The 13,793-nt window shown below is 46.8% G+C and overlaps 1 long non-coding RNA gene and 1 pseudogene across 1 annotated transcript in view; one reads left to right on the top strand and one right to left on the bottom strand.

Moving 5' to 3' along the window:
• Window positions 1-4,313, bottom strand: part of LOC111816661 — a 6,224-nt gene extending 1,911 nt beyond the window's left edge. The window contains exons 1-2 of the long non-coding RNA XR_002821010.1: window positions 4,102-4,313; window positions 630-683 (exon numbers count right to left, since the gene is read on the bottom strand). This is a non-coding gene — a long non-coding RNA (uncharacterized LOC111816661). The remainder of the gene's footprint in view (window positions 1-629; window positions 684-4,101) is intronic.
• Window positions 4,314-5,644: 1,331 nt separating this feature from the next.
• On the top strand, window positions 5,645-5,954 carry LOC101589916 (annotated as a pseudogene).
• Window positions 5,955-13,793: the final 7,839 nt, after the last annotated feature.

Genomic DNA, 13,793 nt, shown 5'->3' on the forward strand with positions numbered 1-13,793 from the left:
TCTTACAAATTTTGGTACATTGTTTTTCATTATCATTCAGTTCAAAATATTTCCTGACTTCCCCTGTGATTTCTTTCCCCCCCCCCATAGGTTATTCAAAAGAGTATTGTTTGGGGGTTTTCTTTATAGCTACAGCTTTTTTACCTTCTGCTATACTGGGGATTGGACCCAGGACCTTTGCACTGAGCCACATTCCCAGCCCTTTCTTTATTTTTTCATTTTGAATCAGAGTTCCAAGTTACTGAGCAGCCCAGGCTAGATTTGAACTTGCAATCTGGGGCTGGTGAGATGGCTCAGTGGTCTAAAGCACCTACTTGGAACAAGCTTAGCAAAGCACAGGGACCTCGGTTCAATCCCCCAGCACCACATGCCAGCCAGCCCCGCCCCCTGGTGGGCTGAGCTGGCCACACACACACACACACACATGCACACTAAACAAATAAATAAATAAATGTTAAAAAAAAAAAAAAATGAACTTGCAATCCTCTTGCCTCAGGCTCCCAGAGTGCTAGAATTACAAGTATGCACCACCACACTTAGCTCTATTTTTGTTGTTGTTGTTGTTGTTATTTATAATTTAACTCCATTGAAGATTTGAGACCTGCTTTAAAATTCAGTATAGGACTCACCTCGGTGCCTGGTCCATGTGTACTTGAGTGTGCTAAGTATTCCATGCTCAGCTGCTGCGGAGTGAAGTATTGTAAAATGTCGTTCAGGTCACAATGGTTAATGATAGGTTCTGGTCCTCATATGAATTGTTGAGTCATTATGGTGGTCATCTAGTATGGCTGAAGCCCCTAAAACAGCTTATCTTCCCAGAGACCACCTCCCAGCTTCTTCTCCAACTCAGCCCAGGGTGCAATTTCCTCTCACCCTTCCTGCCACCTCAGGGAAGACCCCAGTCAGCTCCTCATGTATATCTGAACATCCCTTCAAACTCCACCCTGACAAAAGGCCATAAAAGCCTCAGCTTCCCTTTGTTCCAATCCAGAGAATTCCTCATGTTCCCCAGATGCTCTCCATGTCCTCCAAGGTAATAAAGCCCCTTCCTCTTTTTCCCTCTGCCTATTTCTCTGCTGCACCAGGCACCTGAGAAACCCTGTCAGTTAGTAATTCTGTTCATGATTTCCATATCTAAAAATCAAAGTCTTCCATATCTAGATATATGTGATATATGCCTACTTGTTTTGGCAGTACTAAGAAAGAAGTATTGAGATCTCTACCTATAAATATGAATATGTCTACTTCTCTTTTTCATTTTGTTAATTTTTTCTTTACCTTGTTCTTTCTCTACAGCTGAAAAATACTCCACAGTGTAGCTATACCATAGCATATCTCATGGGCTAAAGGACATTAAGATTAGTGAGTTCTATTGTCCTAACACCCTGGCAGTGAACACTCTTATATGTGCAGGAAGGCTCACTAGAACCAAATTTGCCAGCCAAAAAGCATGTACATTTTACATCTTTTTTTTTTAACGTTTTACATCTTGATAGACATTGCCAAACTTATCCAAATGGCTAGGATAGACTGGGTTTGTTTTGTTTTGTTTTGTTTTGTTTTGTTTTAAGATAAATAATGCCCAGTTCTCAGCACTATTATTGACACTGGATATTGTCAGTCTTCTTTGACATTCTGTGGGGGACAGGATGAGAGAATGTTGGCAAAGCAGTGTCTTGTTGCTTTCTCGGCATTTCCTTAAGTGTCATAAAGTCAAACAAAGGGCCGGGGAGATGGCTCAGTGGAGTAAGTGCTTCGCTGCCAAGCGCAAGGGCCTGAGTTCAATCCCTGGTTCCACCAAAACAATAAAAATAAAAATAAAGTCCAACAATATTCTGTTCAGTGGCCATACCCCTGAGCTAACCAAAACCTCAGTGGAGTTTTGGGGTTTTTGGGGGGTTTTTGGTACTGGGAATCAAACTAAAGACCTTGCACTTTGCCAGGCAGGCACTCATGCTGCTGAGCTAGCTCCCCAACCCTGCAGTGGAGCTTGGAGCTTTGAAATTACAACTTCTACTAAACTTTTAGTCCAGACTATTCCACTCTTTATCCTCAGCCTCAGTAGAGAAATGTTCTTACTTCCAATCACCAGCACCAATTCAGAACAGGAAATCTGAGATCGGCCAGATTGGGTTGGAGTCCTTCCAGCTGAGCCCTATGCAGCTAGCTGTGTGACCAAAGGTAGATACCTGGCCTCTGAGACAGTTCCAGCCCTCTGTTTTACGAAGAGGGCGATGAACACTTGCATGAGCATTATTGGACTGTGTGTGTGAAGTGCCCCAAACAGCACTCAGTGCCTAGTGGGCGCTGATTATTATTTTTCAAATAGGAATTCCTCCAACTCTTGTTAGGTGCCAGGCACTGAGGCCACCTGTTTTCTTGGGTTATTTGAGAAACCTTCACTGCAGTATGAGGTGGTACCACTTTAAGCATAAGGAAAACTGTGACTCCAAAGTGTCCCGTGCCTTTTCCATAGTCACACAGTAATGAACAGAGCTAAGGATGAAATCGGAAGTGCCTGGGCCAGGCGTGCGGCACATGTCTCTAATCCCAACACTCAGGAGGCTGAGGTAGGAGGATCACTGAGAGTCTGAGGCCAGCCTGGGCTACAAAATTAGCTCAAGGCCAGCTTGAACTGCATAGTGAAACCTTGTCTCAAAAAAAAAAAGTCTGGCGGCTCACCAAGCCTGTCTCACAGCACAGCCAGCTCATTTCACAGATTGGCTCACTGAGGTCCAAGGAAATGGAATGATGCATAAAATTAGATGGTGGGTGAGCAGCAGCCAGTTAACTAAATATCCCCCTCTTCCGGTGTCCAGCTGGGGAAAAGCCAGAGACAGAGGAGTTAGGACAGCCACTCAGCAGACAAGTCAAGAGCATGGAAAATGTCTCCTGCAGCCAATTTTCCTGAGGAGCCCTGCCTGCAGCTCGGGCTGGGAATGGAAAGTGTGCGGGGAGGAGGAGCAGCCCGTCCATCCGGAGAAACTGTTTGCACAGTCCTGCCGGGAGAGGCCCGAGAGAGGCCGAGAAGGGGCGGCTCCAGGAGGCAGAGGATGTGGCAGGCGCCCAGGGCTGGGTCTCCTGGGAGAAGAGCAGGCGTCCGAGCTCCCTGCTTCCTCTGTGGGCTCCCCCTCTGCCAGCACCCGCTGGGCCCCACCCACTGGTCTGGGCATCGGCCACTGGGGAGGAGCCCAGCCACTGGTAAGCCCAACTCTCTGGGGATGACACAGCTGACTCAGGGAGGGTGCAGGGGCCAGGAAGAAGGACTGACCCAGCTCTCACAAATCTTCAGGACTGGACTTGATAGCTATGGACCAATCTCTATGACACCAGGGTGGCGCCTCTACCCCAAAACTGCCCCCAACCCCCAGCTTCTCACTGTGCCCTGCGGTCCACCACTATAGGTACAGCAAAGCCTGAGGTTCAGATGCAGTCACCACTCCAGTTGTTAAATATTTAGATACAGTCCTGCTAATTATTAGCAACCCCTGTCCTCACTGCTCTCCAAGTCCCCTCCAAACACAGATGACACTTGGACTCTCCTCCCCACAGCAGGGAAGTTTGGGGCTGTGCTGGTTGATTGCCCTCAGTGGGTACCAATCAAAACCACTGTTGACATTTCCATCTCACTTCTGGAAACAACACTTTGGCTTCTAACTTGTTTCCTGTTTAAAGGCAAATGGTAGAAATTTAGAACAAGAGGAGCCTTTGCAATCTTTAAATTTTCCAGTGAGGAAAATAAGGTCCAAAGTGAAACAGAGACTTGCTCCAGTTCCCACAGCCTGTCCATGAAGAAAAGGCATTAGGACATGGGTCCCTGGTTCCTGACATACTCCCTGGCCCCACAAGCATTGAACTTTAGCAGATGACAGCGGTGGGTGAAGGCAGAACTGACAGCCAATCACCTATCTCTTATACCTGCTGTCATCGTCATGGCAACAGTCTCTTTGGTCACTATCTCCACAGAGATGGTTGCTGTGGCAATCCACCCAGGACATCACCTTCTTGACATACAAACACCTTACGATAAACCCAGAAGCAAATCTACTCCACAGCACAGACCCAGATCAGAGCTCCAAGGACAAAAGAGACTTGTCTCACCTCTCCCAACAAGTCAGTGGTGCTGGCAGCCCAGGTGCCTAGCCGCAGGCTCTCCCACTGCTGGCCCTTTCCGTGCTGACACCCCCACTTTCCTGCCTGCTTGGTGCTTCCCACATTCCTCCAGGCCTCAGTCCAGATCGCCTTCCCACGGCCTCTCACCCTTGGCGGCCAGTCAGCAGCTCATCCTCCTGGGAACCGCTGACTTGCGCATATCGGAGGACTCATCACAGGAGCTTCAGCATTGGTGGGGGCTCTCTGAAGACCAGAAAGCCTTCAACACCCTTTGCCCTCCACAGGAAGTGATCTCCAGCGGTGGAACTTCAGACGCCACAATCAGAACTTAGAGGCCGTTTGGGGAGATCAGGCCCTGCACACAGAGCCGGTCAGGGAGAGCTGCTGCCCTGCTGGGGCTCAGGTCACCCTCCTGAGACTGGTCCCTTCTGGACTTTTGTCACTGTCCTCCTCTACTCCAGGATTCCATATCTCCTGCTGGAGAGGCGAGGTGAGGATTCTGTTCTTCCACACCAAGTCGATCATAAGGCTGCTGGGACCACAGGCCATCAAGGATGTCAGGGTTACCAAACAACCAGGTCACCTTCCAGAGTCTCCTAAAGTAATGGAAATTCAGGGCTGGAAAGATGTTCCACACTCAGGGAAGGCATGGAGGGAAAATGGGGCACTTGTGAAGACCTAGGGAACCTACAAATAGTCAGTGTGTGAAGTGTGGGGATACCTAAAAGGAGAAGCCAGGGGTGACTGAAAAAGACCACTTGCTTGTCTCAGGGCAGAGGACACCTCTCTGTGGACCTCAGGATCCACTGCAGGACACAGCTCTGTAATATGAAGAGTACTTGGAGGCAAGAAGATCTAGGCGCTCTCCTGGGAAATCCTTCATTCATACAGCCATTAATAGGTATTTTTGAGACCTAACCCAAACTATGTGACCTCGGGCAAATTGTTTGCCCTGTCTGTACCTTACCCTAGGTATAAAAATAAGAACAATGAAGAGTCCTGCCCCATCAGGTTGTGCGAGACTCGAGTATGCTGTATCAATGTGAAGTACAATGCATGGAAGGAAGTCAGTGCCCCCAGGATGTTCACTGTACCTATCACAGTGATCACAGGGCACATGCTGTACATGTGACATGGTAGATGGCAAGCACGGCTTACCATCCTGCCCTCAAGGAGGTCACAGCCTAGCCAAAGAGACAAACCAAAGAAGAAAATTTTATAAAAGTAAAAAAAAATAGGGCTGGTGAGATGGCTCAGTGGTCTAAAGCACCTACTTAGAACAAGTTTAGCAAAGCACAGGGACCGCAGTTCAATCCCCCAGCACCACATGCCAGCCAGCCCCGCCCCCTGGTGGGCTGAGCTGGCTATACACACACACACACACACACACACACACACACACACACAAAATAAATAAATAAAATTAAAAACCATTGCAGTACATGTAAATCTAAACCCTAAACTCAGGTGTGCAAGAAATATTCAGTTTTTTATTTTCTCACAAACAAAACTGAGCCTTCTTGGGGTCATGATGGGCAGCAAGATGGTGTCTGCCAGTTGGGTTGTCCAGGCAGTCAAGCCACATACACCATTAATAAGGTTTCCTGACAGAAGAGAATCCTAAACCCAGTGGATCAGAAACTTTGAGATCTGCAGGGATCCCATCTCACTCTTCTATAATTTCACAGCATTCTAAAGGGAGTAAATCACTGGACTTGCTAATGCGTCCAGGTCCACCAGACACTGCAGAAACAATAAAAATGCTACCTCAGAAGTATAGAAGGAAACTGATATCTCAAGAGGAAATAGAGTTTATACAATGTGGAGGTTCAGAATTATGACTGTGGCTGCTGTTTGTCATCAGACAGAAGAATTATCTTTATAATGAAGGACTTCCAAAATGACATATGAAAAGTTGTATATTAAATAACTTAATAAATAGTCTACAAAAAAGAAATACAGAAAATTTTGATGAACACGTGGATATTCTAATTTATGTATCTTGGTCAGCTTCTCCACCTAATTGTTTATATACCTTCTACTTATTAAAGTATACATTTGGAAAAAAAAACAAAAAACAATTGAAAAGTAATTCAATTCTTCTCCAACCTCCATTCTTCCAGGTTAGAATGAAATTCAGACTCCATCCTTACTGGACTTGGCACTCCGCCAGAGGACAAGGGGGATCCAGGTAGCCCAGCTGGTGCTGGACCACAGAGACCTCCGGCCACAGTGCTCAAGCCCTCAACACCCCCCAAAAGCAGCAGCACCTGCTTCCAAGCAAAGCAAGGCATCTGGGCTTCTCGCTGGAGGCTGGGACCCTCGGGCTGGGCTGAGCCTCCCCAAGCCCACATCTGCCCATCTCCACAGCTGGCCACCTTCTGGGCAGGAGAGTTCCCTGCCTTGACTCCACAGACTCTCCTTCCCCCCTCTGAGAGCCTCTTTCTTTGCCTTGTTCTTATCCTGGAGCAATGAGCAATCTCTCTACACCAAGTGTTTGCAAGTTCAGAGTCTCCACAGTCCATCAGGCGGTGTCACCCAGCAGTTCTAGAGCCATGCTACCTGGGTTCGAATTTTAGTGCAGTTCTTTGCTGTCTGTGATTCCTCAGGCAAGCCACACAACTTCTCTGTACCTGCTGCCTTAACCATGAAAAAAAATTATATTTGTCCCAGTAGGGACAGCTTCACATGAGAAAGAACTTAGCACTGTGCCTGACATTAGTAGGTTTTCAATAACAGTACCAAGAGTGCCCGATCTTCTAAATGTTCAAGAACAGCCAACTAGTCCAGCTTTTATTCCGAAACTGCTTGGTAAGTAGGCAGGGGCAACGCGTGCAGGCCTCGGTGAGGAGCATGAAATCGTCTTGAAGGTGAAGGGCAGTCATAGCAGGATTTCAGCGAATCCATTCATTGGAACAGTCCAGGAGGGATGGTGTGGCTCAACTTGGCCAGCAGCCTTGGACATGGACAGACCCAGATTTCTCTGTCTGGAATCAACGTCAAAGTCAAAGGCTGTGTTTGAGTCTCAGAGCAGGTCAAGCATAGGCCTTTCCACAGCTGGGGCTCCTTCGCCCATCCTGCTGCACACGGGCACAGGCTCAGGCTGGATATGTTAGCTGGCCGAGGCTGCCCTCTGCTGGCAGGAGAGCACACCACCTCGAAGGGAACAGCTGCCCCCCGGACACGGAACTCCAGACCGATTTAGAAAGACGGAAGAGGGACGGGAGACGGCTCAGTAGAATAAGCGCTTCCCTGACAAGCAAGGGCCTGAGTTCAATCCCCGTTTCCGCAACAGGAGAAAAAGAAAGACAGAAGACACCACCAACCAGGTCCTACCAGAGTTTCCCACTGTATCATCCTATAGCTCCTTTCCAAAATCCAGGACGCTAGAGGCCGGAATGGGCTCATACCAGTGATTCCAGCACTCAGGAGGCTGAGCAGGAGGATCACGAATCAAACCATTTTGGACAATATAGTGAGACCTTGTCTCAAGAATAATAATAATAAAATAAAAAAGAAGGAAAACAAAGGGACTCCTCTGTCATACTACCTCCTCCCCCATGCCCCACTGTCTCAGTCACTCTTCTCTTGTTGCTGGGACAAATACCCAACACTCAAAATAAGGGAAGGAAAGATTTATTTAGCTCACAGTTAGTGGAGGTTTCAAGACACTGGAGGAGAAGCTGGGGCACTGTCCAGGATGACATCTGGACATCAGGATGACATCTCCACATCCCTGAAAAAGCACAGGCCACTAGCCAGTTTAACGGTTCTCGCCTCTCTGCTCTGTCTCCACCCATCGGGCCCGCCCTGGTCCTCTGGCCCCGCCCCTCAAGCCATTTGTTGCTCCTCCAGGCTCGTCTGCCCCATAATCTACAAGAGGCTTTGGGAGGACAACTAGACACAAACCATGGCACTCACTACGGAATCTTTTTCATTCTATCTCCTCAATGAAATCCTATCTCAGATAATTTCTTATATATATATATATATATATATATTTTTTTTTTAAGGCAAACTTTTATTTTATTTATTTTTTTTTTGGTAGGACAGTTTCAATAATTAACACATTGCATACATTCTTCCTAGTAGTTAATTGCTGTACAAGATGACATGATATCCTATTTACAAACACCATTAGAACAAATCACTCTATTCGTTAAGAGAATGTCACTATATATCTATCCCAACCACTTTGAATACACAGATAAAAAATGTACATTCATCTGTATCCCCTTTTTTTGTTAAGTTCTGTTATTTGAATATTATAGGTGTGTAAACTCAGCAAAATATTCTAAAAGAGTCCAGTAGCCCATAATAGTATTGGGTCTTCCACTTCACTGGCAGTGTCAGAAATTGTTGACCTGAGTCCCCTACAGCTCAACATAACAGCATGGCTTTACTTCTTTTTTTTTTTTTTTTTTTTTAATATTTATTTATTTATTTTGTGTGTGTGTGGCCAGCTCAGCCCACCAGGGGGCGGGGCAGGCTGGCTGGCATGTGGTGCTGGGGATTGAACCGCGGTCCCTGTGCTTTGTTTAGCTTAGCTTGTTCTAAGTAGGTGCTTTAGACCACTGTGCCATCTCACCAGCCCCATGGCTTTACTTCTTATATTTCGTTTTTATTTTTCTCTGCTGGTCTCAGAAAATTTCTTGATCATGTCTGTGCCCACTTCTGTTTCCACTGCCCACACCTTAGTTGAAGCCCCTAGCAGTACTTTTTTCCTCTGTTTATTCATTGTTACTCTTCTCCTAGCCACTCCATTTCCTGCTGGGCAGCCAGAGTTCACATAGCATCCTCTGACCCTGTAATTTTTCTCCTTAGCTTTCTTCTCCTCTACCACTGAGTGTTAAACAAAGAAACTGCTCATGTACAACCAGCTCCACGCACGTGGAAAACTGTCCTGAAGATGAGGGGGCCCCCACGGTGCTCATATCAGGACCTCACCAACAGGGGACTCCATGGCTTCTGCCGCAAACATTTCCATCTCTTACATGGAGTCCCAGCCTCTCCCTTCTACCTGCTCTTCTCTTCCTGCATCTTCTCCTCCTGTCTCCTCCTACAAACTCCTGTTCCCTCCTGATGGAAAGCAGGTTTGCCATTTCAGCCCTGCCAGCCAGGGAACACCGGGTGTCACATTCCCCCCTGGCCCCCAGCAGGCTGTCAAGAGCTCTCTCTTCCCCTACACATAAGCAGTCTCCTCTAGAAAAATGTTGATGCAGGGATAGTTCCATGTCCTCCGGGTACCTGTGAACAAGCTACGACTCTAACCTGCCGTCCTCCTGACGGCTCAAGGCTCAGCCTCAGACAGATCCGGAGGGAAGCCCTGCTCGCCCCAGGGGCCTCAGAGCCAGCACCTTGGAGACTGCCGTGACTAACCCGGGCCGGTGACCCCGACCACATGAGCTTCTGGGTTCTTACCCCACATCACCAGAGGCCCAGGCCCCGCTGCGCTGCTCTTGTGTTTCTCCAGCTCTCCCTGGCGTCGTTCCACAGCCGGCACATCCCTCCTGTGCCCGCCGAGCTCCGAGCAGCTGGCAGCCCTGGCAGCCCAGGGCTGCACCGAGCAATGCAGATCTCAGATGAAGCCTTTCGGAAATCCAGGAGTCTTTACTCTCTTTTCTCAATGTCAAGGGCAGAGGATCGATCCCTTGCACGCGGCGCCTCACGGCCAGCTCCGGGCAAGGCTTTGCACATGGACCCGGGATGCCCTCCTGCTGCGCACAACTTTCCGGCTTAAACTCCTGTTCCGTCCCTCTCAGGCGACCATTCTAATCTACTGGACGTGGATTTTTTTTTTTTTTTTTTTCAGAACCGGGGATTGAACTCAGGCCCTTGCCGCTTATTCTACTGAGCTAACTCCCCTTGGATGTGGATTTTTTGATACTTATGAATACATTCGAAAGAAAATGTGCAAAATTCATGGTCCAAAAATTGCAAAACATTACTGAAAGAAACTAAAGAAGATGTCAGTGGGAAAAGAGCCACGTCCAGGGGCAGGAAGACTCAGCGCTGGTAGAGGGCAGTGCTGCTCGGACTCCTCTTCAGAGTTAACACGACTGGGGCTGGGGATTTGGCTCAGCGGTAGAATGCTTTGCCTAGCAAGCTGGAAGCCCTGGGTTCGGTCCTCGGCACCAAAAACAAAACATAAACCTTCCCTAAAAAAAACAATTCAACCAAAAGAATACAGTAAAATAAAAAAAGACCAAAAACAAGGCAACAGAGTTAACACGACTGCCACGGAATCTTTCTTTTTTCTTTTTTTTTTTTTTTTTTCTTTCTTTTTTTCGAAACCGTGGATTGATCTCAGGCCCTTGCGCTTACCAGGCAAGCGCTTATTCTACTGAGCCATCTCCCCAGCCCCGTGCCATGGAATCTTAGCCCATTTCTTTTTACAAAATGAGGAAGCAATTCTAAAGGTCCAGTGGAATTCCAGGGAACCCAGAATGACCTAAACAATCTTCTTCTTGCTATTCACTTATTCATATACTGTCCATGTTAGTACATTTTAGTTTCACATGTTGTGCTTTTTCTTCTCTTGATATTCGACTTTAAGAGAACTATGCGTTTTGGTGGGGTTTAGGATGCTGGTGAGGTGATCGCCCCATTCTAATCCCTATTAGTAGGGAACAGTGCACCCTCCTCTGGTTATTATGGGTATTGGCTGAAAACCTCTAGGCTCCCGTCCTCCCTGGAGAATTATCCAGGTTTTGGGGACGAGGGTGGGGGAGGAGCCTGGAGGCAGCTAACCAGGAGCCTACCTTTCACCCCGACCTCTAGGTTCTGGCCAGTAACTGACAAATCAGCCCACCCCCTGGGGTTTGGGGCAAGACTCTTCACCTCATGTAGAAACACCTCTGGCTCATTTTGACCTCCACAGCTTCCCTTGGAACGGAGCGGAAGTGAGTCTCAACTGAGACCACATCCTCACGTCACCTTCCATCACTTGCCTTCCTCCTTCCCTTCCTCTTAAGAACACTCCCTTCCTCCAAACTCACTCCGGAATGCCCATCTCAGGCTGTGCTTCTAAAAGCCTGACCTGGCAACCGTATATATTATCCAGAGTGGTGCTTTTTCACGCCCGGCGTGTTAGTGCACACCTGTAATCCCAGTACCCAGGAGGCCGAGGTGGGCAGATAGCTGTAAATTCGAGACCAGCCTCAACTGCGTAGTGAAAATCTGTCTTAGAAAGTTTTTTTTTTTTTTTTTAATACACTTTTGAGAGTAAAGAGGACTCTGCTACTAATTCGACTAGGATGAACCAAGACAAAGGGTCACCCTGTCTGGGTGTGTATTTGAGTCCTGTCTTTTTGTTGCTGCCGTGAACCATGAACACCTGACACGTTTTATTTATCCATCTTCCAGCGACACACGGCTAGGGTTATTCTAACTTACCACCCTCACAGAGGCATTCACACACATGAACGTACTGCAGGAAAATCTTGGACACATCATTCATAGACTCATGTGAGAATTTTTCTAGAATCATGGAGCTGAAAATAACCTATTAGGCAAATCTTGTGACCGGTTTTGGGTTCTAAAAAGATATTCCCAAGTGAGAATCTGAATCCAGATACATGGAGTCATGGGAGCAAAGAACATTTGATCTCTGTAACACTGCAGGCTCCACCCCGCTACAAATGGAGCCAGGCAGGCTATGGTGTGAATCAGAATGTTCCATGGAAGAAACAATGCACTCACCCACTTGCCCACAAATACTTATTAAGCGGATATATTTAAAGGCCTAAGCAAATAAGAACAGCAAACATGGACCAGCGAGGTAGCTCAGTGTACTAAGCGCCTGTGCAGGCAAGCGCATGGACTACAGTCTGATCCTGACACCACATGCTGCACCAGCTCCTCCCCCTGGGCACGCTGAACCAGCCGCCAATTCCAGGCATGGTGGTGCACGCCTGTAATCCTAGCACTGGGGAGGCTGAGAACAGGAGGATCAAGATGAGTCTGAGCTGTGTAGTGAGACCCTGTACCAAATGCATTTTTTAAATGCATTTAGTACACTTCTCAATTGCTGCCTCAGCACACCCTGAGGGCGGGGCCAGCACGGCAGGCCGGCCACTGCACTGTGCCTAACCTGGCGCTTTAGTCTACTGAGCTATCTGGCTGGCCCTTCAAATACATATTTTAGAAAAAGAACAACAAACATATGGACAGTGCTTTACTGCTTTCCAGTTCATTCTTTCCTAAGAATCAAGAACACAATGTTCATTCTGTCTCCTTAGTATAAGAAACAGAAAGAATAGATGAGATCCAAAAATGTGCAGTAGATATTGTGAAAGGAAAAGAAACTGCTCAAAGGAAAGAGAAACTGGGATGGAGGAAAGGAGAAAAGAAGGGGAAAGCATGTATGTATATTAGATAATTGTACTACTAATTTCTATTAGTTCATTTAAAAAGAACAATTTGTGCTTATACCGTTTGACCAATTTTCATGCCTATATCTTGTAATCTGAACAACTAATTAGTTTGAAGATAATACACAGTATAGTAACCTTTTTTAAAAAATGTATTTGGTACAGGGTCTCACTAAGCAGCTCGAACTCATAGTGATCCTCCTGTTTTCAGCCTCCCCATCACTGGGATTACAGGCGTGCACCACCACACCCATCTTGCTGGCCTGCTGCAGTAACCATTGTTAAGGTCCTATTATCTTATTTTGAAATTCTGTGTAATTGTTTTTATTGTTTTCCCTCTTTAAAATAAGAAAAGAACTCTATGTTTCTGGGTGTGGCGGTACACACCTATAATCCCAACATTGGAGAGGCTGAGGCAGGATGATTAGTTTGAAGCTAGACCACTACTAAGTGAGTTCAGGGCCATTCTGAACTCCACGTAAGACCATGTCTCAAAAAGTAAAAAAGAAAAAAAAAAAAAAAAAAAGAATTTGATGTCCTTGGTGTTACCTGGGGCCTTAATGACTAGACTTTTGAAGGCCCCACATGCAGGCCTCTTTTTGAGGCAACCAAGAGAAACAACCCTGGGATAGGAGTAGGCTGCCCACCAAGAAGGAGCTCCCCTAATGTCTTTATTTCACAAACCACCTGGAGATGTAGGAGGTCTCAGGGAGCCTGAGACTCTCATGTCTGGGATCAGCATGCAGCTAGTCCAGTGGTTTCACCCTGAGCCACAGGGTCCTACAGAATTGCAATTCCGTTATTACACAAGACAGTCTGTGCTGCCGCAATAGTGTTATTCAACTGCGAACACTCACTCACAGTTCCCTGCTTGTCTAAGCCTTCTCTTTAAAGCATTTTTAAATGTTTTGATCCAGGCCCCAATCAAGGATATATTACATTTAGTTTTCACTTCTCTTCCGTCTTTTCCCTTCATCCAGAATAATCTCTGTGATTCCTTTGTATGGGACTGGCTTCTTGGCTTGATTTGGGTTTTGTGTATCTTTCATGACAATAATTTTGTTTTGTTTTTCTTTGTTTTGTTTGGTTTTTTGAGACAGGGTCTCCCTGTGCAGTTCAGGCTGGCCTTTAGCTCACTATGTACCCAAAACTGTCCTCAAACTCTCAACGATCCTCCTGCCTCAGCCTCCAGAGTACTAGGACTACAGGCATGTGCCAGCACACCCAGCCAGCAGTACTGTTTTTGGTTTGGTTTTTTTTTTAATTTATTTATTTGTGTTTGTGTGTGTGTGTGTGTGTGTGTGTGTG

The sequence above is a fragment of the Octodon degus genome, unplaced genomic scaffold (assembly GCF_000260255.1).
Source record: "Octodon degus isolate 3935 unplaced genomic scaffold, OctDeg1.0 scaffold00037, whole genome shotgun sequence".
Classification (NCBI taxonomy): Eukaryota; Metazoa; Chordata; class Mammalia; order Rodentia; family Octodontidae; genus Octodon; species Octodon degus.